The 6297-nt window shown below is 32.8% G+C and overlaps 1 pseudogene; it reads left to right on the top strand.

Annotated features, from left to right (window-relative positions):
* Positions 1–2463: 2463 nt before the first annotated feature.
* On the top strand, positions 2464–2586 carry LOC131150096 (5S ribosomal RNA; annotated as a pseudogene).
* Positions 2587–6297: the final 3711 nt, after the last annotated feature.

Genomic DNA, 6297 nt, shown 5'->3' with positions numbered 1-6297 from the left:
GAATAAATATGGATCACTAATAAGAAAGCATTAAGAAAATATCAGTGGTGGATCAAAAAATGTCACTAATACTATGGTTTTAGTGACGAATTAAAATTGGTGTTAATTACCAATCATTAGTTATTGATATAGGTGACTAATACTTATTTTTTTGGGTTTAATTTATTAAGATTCTTAAAAATACTATAGTGAGTAATAATGACAAAACAAAAATTGTTACTAGCAAAAAAATTCAACACAAAAAAATATGGGGCTACAATTCCTATGCAAATAAATTCAGCGGTATATTTATTAAATTTCTTGGAAAGACCATTAGGACATGCAGGTGCAAACCCATGACAATTTATTTTGCAATAAAAAATCTAATGCCAATAGTAACATGCAAAAGACAAACTGTGACTGGTAATATCAATGTAAAAACTTTCAATGATGGGTAGAAACCATCATTACTAATTAGTGACAAATGACAAATCTATCACGAAATATGACTATTAATGACAATTCTTACAAATAGATGATATACTGCTATTGTATAAACACTTGCTAGCAAACCCGTACTATGCACGAAGTATGATTTTAATAATTGTTTTTAAAGAAATTTATTAAATTATAGTACAATAAAAAATACAAAATTTCAATTTCGAGTATTAAATTACAAAATGTTACCATATAATTAGAAAATGTCTTGAAAATTTGACAGTATTTTTCATATATTTCAAACATTTTCCTTAAACTCAATTTTGGTGAAAACATTAGTAGCTCGAAACTACTAAATAAATACATATAATTTACATATGCCATGAATACTTTCAAGTTGACCCATAAATAAAATTATTACTATTTTGAAACTTTCAAATATTTTAGTAATTTGACTTCTTTTACAACTAATATGATATTTGAATTGACATTTTCTATAATAGTATTACCGCAAATCATAATTAAAAATAAATAGTTTGTAACCATCAATGTAAGTTGATGTCTACTTAGTTGATTTTTAAAAATGTTATTAATGGAAGCATAACTTCATTTACAATTGTAAGTTCAAAAGCACCTCATAAAAAATGATAAATATTTTGAAGTCACCTCATAAATTTGTAATTTAGTTTATTTAATATATATATATATATATATGTATTTCTATGTAAAATGTTTAGTCATTTTTTTCTTTTTTCTTAATAAAAATGCTTAAACGAAAATGATTAATAAGTGGAGGATCAAGGGAGTGAGGTCTGCTCTATCACAACCTTTGATTGAAGAGAAAGAGATTGTTAATCCAAATTTAGGAGATTTTGTAGGAATTCTTTATAGGAATAGTGGGTAGTAGAAGCCATTTCAAATGCTCATTCAGCTCTATGGGAAGATTGAAGGCAGCGAATAGAGAACAAGGTGGTAATTATAGCATTGCCATCCTTAAAAAAGTTCTAAATAAGACCTCAATATGAATTTTTCGGTTTCATTTCTCTCTTTCGTTTTTTTTTTTTTGATAACATGGGAACTCCAGCTACCAACAAGCCTTTCGGACCCTTCTGGTGCGGCACCAAATCACCGGAATAGCGTCCGCCTCCCCCAGGTCTCGCTGCTCAGGTAAAATCAGATGCGGTCATGGATTCCATTAGCCGATCGGACGTTCGGCCAACTTGAAATTTAGGACACAGCAGAGGACACCTTCAACCAGAAAGGCATCAACTGGGGAGCATCAATCAATGATCGAACCCTTGATGCTCCTACTTGAGTGCCAGCCTCTTTCCACCGTGCCATGCTCGTTGGGGCAGTTTCCTTTCTCTTTGCTTTTAGGAATGAGATGTGGAGGTCCCTCAAGGGGCTCGCTGAGTTCATAGTGTCATTTATGTTTCTAGAAGAATTGGAGGTGTCGATACGAAGGGTTAAGTGATGACTAACACTTAAACAAACACTCTAAACAAGGAATTTCTCACCTTGACTTATGGTGAACCCTAAGAACGTGTGAGAATATAAAATATAATTATTGGTTTCTTCTTATGTTTTAATAGTACATTAATGGAAATGCGAGTTTGAGGATTTTAACCAAGCTCTCTCTTTTTCCTTTTTTTTTTTTTGAGGTGTATATAGATTGTCTGTTAAGATAGTGAGAGCAGAGAGCAAAACAATGGATATATTTTTTAATTTCTACTTATGCAATCATTTATTATTAAATTTTGTTCAAAGTAGGAATGAGTCATGTCATGAGTTAAAATGCCATAAAGCATGATAAAATAAAATATCAAAACGAGGAAGAACGTACATAGTTTGGATGTAATTGAAAAAAAAATACAAGTTTATTATCAATTAAGTTGTTATGTACAATGTGTAAAAATGTAGTAGCCTATCTAATATTTATATGCATTGATACGATAGCTTATAAGAATCATGTGGCTTATGTTAACGATTTTTATAGCATTTCTAAAGCACTAGAATACTCGAATTTTACTTGTTAAAAAATTATTTGGGTGTGATCATACCAGCATGTACTAATGCACCAGATCCCATAAAAACTTCGCAGTGAAGCGTGCTTGAGCGAGAGTAGTATTAGGATGGGTGACCTCCTGCGTAGTTCTCGTGTTGCACCTCTCTTTAATAAAATAATAATAATAATAATAATTAAAAAAACTAAAATCATTTGAAAGACTAACAATTTTTTAGGCATGTAGCAACATTTTAACCAACAGTAAATTTCTTTCTTAATATAATGTTGAGTTCACGCACAACGAACTAATAAAATTAAAAATTTATTCCTTTCAAAAAAAAAAAAAAAAAACTAAGTATCATGCCAACCATGATGTATTTATTTATTTATTTATTTATTTTCTGTAAGTAAACGGGCTTTTGAGCAAGATGGGCCCAACCCAAGCTCAATTGAAAGCCAGCGGGAAAAGCCCACCAAACAAAAGCGACCATTCAAAATGCTTTGGTCGGGGACGGGCCTGAAATGGATAATCAATTAGCCCATATTAGAATCTGGCAGGTTAGAGTTTGGGCCTCATCATGCATGTGAGATTCTCAGTTAGACCATGTTCCCAGGTGGGCCCATGTGAATATGGTCATTCTTGTGTGGACAGCCAATGTTGCATCATCACATGCTTGCGTTTGAAAGAGCAAATGAGTTTCAAATTTTTTGAATTTGAAACAAATGCATTTACAAATTTAAAATTTATGAGTTTGAAATACATTTATTTAGAAATTGGATGCGATAATAGTTAGCGCATTTAAATTTAAATTTTAATTAAAAATGAGAAATTGCTACGAGCTTTTCTCTTCAAAAAATAAAAAATAAATAGATAAAGATATTAAGAATTAAGATGTAGAATTAAATTGTGTCTATGAGAGAGAGAGAGAGAGAGAGAGAGAGAGAGAGAGAGAGAGAGAGAGAGAGAGAGAGATATGGGTGCATCAATAGAAACATTCAAATCATCCAACATCAAGAGCGTGGGATTACAAATTATAATCTACAAGTTTTGAATTATATCGCCCTATAGCTTATCTAGCAACAAATGAGGCCTCAACTCCTTCTTCCACAAGTTTTGAATTATATATATTTAATTGTTGTGCGAATGAATGCGGAAATTATCGTGCAATGATTCAATCACAATGAACAATATGGAGACACACAAAAATAATGAAAGCAATAAAAGATACAAGATTTAACATGGTTTAGCAGAATGCCTATGTCTACGGGAGCAAGTAATAACTGAATTTCACTATCTTTCAAAACTAGGGTTACAATATTGTATTTATGCTAATCCTACACGTACGTAAAGAGGGATTAAAAAATTTCCAAAATAACCCTACTTCAATCCTTGGAGGATTTGCCTCTGTGCCCCTGACCTATTGATCTTTCCAATTCAAATTTCAAAAACAGCACCAAACAAAACCTCTGATGGTTTCATAAAACTGTCGACGGTTTTCTCTTCTGCCTGAAACCGTCAATGTAATCGTTGATGGACTATGCAAATCGTCGATGGTATTCTTCCTGACTTGGCTTCTGCCTAAAACCATCGATGTAACCATCAAACTATTGACAGTATTTGTACAGACCAACTTCCTTGTTTTTCCTCAGCATGCTTTTTTCTGTACATGTGTTCCACTTAATATGAATCACAGATTACAACAATATCCACCTTGGCGAATATTCACCCCTTAGGAGAAAACAAAAACGTAACCCGCAGCTCCACCTAGGATAATAGGTTAGAATCCTCCCATCTAGCATCTGGAGACATTAATTAAGTCCAAAAAATTCTTGAACTTGTCCGTGGTAACAAGCTTTGTCGACATGTCTACTGTATTCTCAAAAGTGTGAACTTTCTCAAGCACAGTTCACTAGAAGAAACCAATTCCCTGATTCTATACAACCTCACATCTATGTGCTTGTTCCTCACATGATACACCTGGTTTTTCACCAAATAAATGGCACTCTGACTATGACAATGCAACTGAACTACACCTTAATGAATACTTAGCTCCTTGACCAATCATGTGAGTCACAACGCTTCCTTGGCAGTCTTAGCCACTACCATACCATTTGACTCAATTGTAGATGGTGCAACTAGAGACTAAACCATGAACCTCCAACAAATAGCCCCCCCCCCCCCCCCCAACAAGAGTGAATATATACCCTATGGTAGACCTCCTGTTATTCAAGTCTCTTGCATAGTTTGCATCCACATATCCTACAACTGAAGGATCATCCTATTGTCTGCTAAACATAATGCCATAGTCTGTAGTACCCCTCAACTATCTGAAAATTTGTTGGCCTAACAAGACTTAATCACGTTTTGGTGATAACAAATTATGAATACTAATTGTGCTTTCAAGATTAAATTTCAGGTATTATGGTTTTCATAAGCACAATGGTTAAACCTGATGAAAATTGACTAAATCACAACATAAAGTCACAAGTCATAAAGAATACAAATTTTCTGAACCATTGATCAAGCTTACAAGATGTTAAAGCTATACGACATGAAGACTTAGGATTTAAATGTAATTAATGTTTCTTAGAGTCTCATGTAAGTACTCTTAGACTTCAAATTTGTGACCGAAGCTCTTAAAAATTTATACTGGACTTAGAGACCTGATTTAGAATCCTTTTATAAAGTCTAAAATACTTTTCATAGTTAATATAAACAAGTTTTGGATTCAAAATATGAAAAACACTGTGTTGCATAGTGTTTAGGCCACTAAGGTTTATTACTTAGGCAATTGATATGCTACTACCAGTGTAAAAAGAAATCAGAACAGGGTTAGGTCACTAAACTAATACTGCCTATTTTGGAGCGCTTATTTTAAATAATTCAGGCGACTAAAGTCTGTGTTTTAAACTTTCGAAGAGTGCCGATTTCTTTCCAAAATTGAAGGATATGGTTTCCAAACTTTGGAAAAAATGTAAGAATTTTTCGAACTCCATATAAAGTTGATTATTTACGCATTAGGGCATCCAATATATTTGAATACTTATTGTTATACTCTTTGATTCATACTCGAAAAGCTGTTGTGCTTATACTTTTAAGCCCTAATAAATTATGATTCAATTCTCTGAAATTCTCATACCACAATCAGAATACCTTCGAAATCTTTGTGAGCTTCAATTGCATATTTTTGTCTTGAGTACATAGTGCTTATTATTGTACAAATTCTACTTTGTTGTGAGAGTATCCATATTGTACGAACAAATTGTTATTGTTTTTTTTGCAATCTGACGACTTAGGGATAGAGTTCTTGCCTAGTGAGAGGGTATTCTCATTAGAGAGAGGTCTCCACCTTCCAACGGAGAGAGGCGTACTCCACATATTGAAAAGAGTGAGCAAAGGAAATCCTCACAGCAAGTTGCTTGACGCAAGGACGTAGGCAGTAAGCCGAACCTTGTAAAAAATCGTGTGTTCAATCTTCTTTCCCTTACTCTCTTTAACTTTTTTGCATTTGTTAACTGTTGTGTATGGTTTATATTTATTGGGAATATAGGTTAAATACTGAGAAAGACTTTGGATCACTTTGAATAAGTTTATTGGTTGGTTAACAATTTGTATGGTTTAAGTTTCCAGTTGAAATTCATACAAGTGTTGAAACACTGAATTCAGTTTTGGTTGGCTAAGGTAAAGCTATTGTGCTTAAATGATTATTTAAGAGTAAGAAGTTAACTTGCTTGAGTTATATTATTGAATTTTGTCTTAAATACATAATTAATCATTGTTTGAATTCGTGGTTGATTCTTGAACTTGTTGAAAACAAAATTCAATTTCTGATTTTCAATTTCATATATACCTAGGATTGTACATTGGTATAGTA

Source organism: Malania oleifera, chromosome 2 (genome assembly GCF_029873635.1).
Source record: "Malania oleifera isolate guangnan ecotype guangnan chromosome 2, ASM2987363v1, whole genome shotgun sequence".
NCBI lineage: Eukaryota > Viridiplantae > Streptophyta > Magnoliopsida > Santalales > Ximeniaceae > Malania > Malania oleifera.
This window is presented reverse-complemented; position numbering and strand designations above follow the sequence as displayed.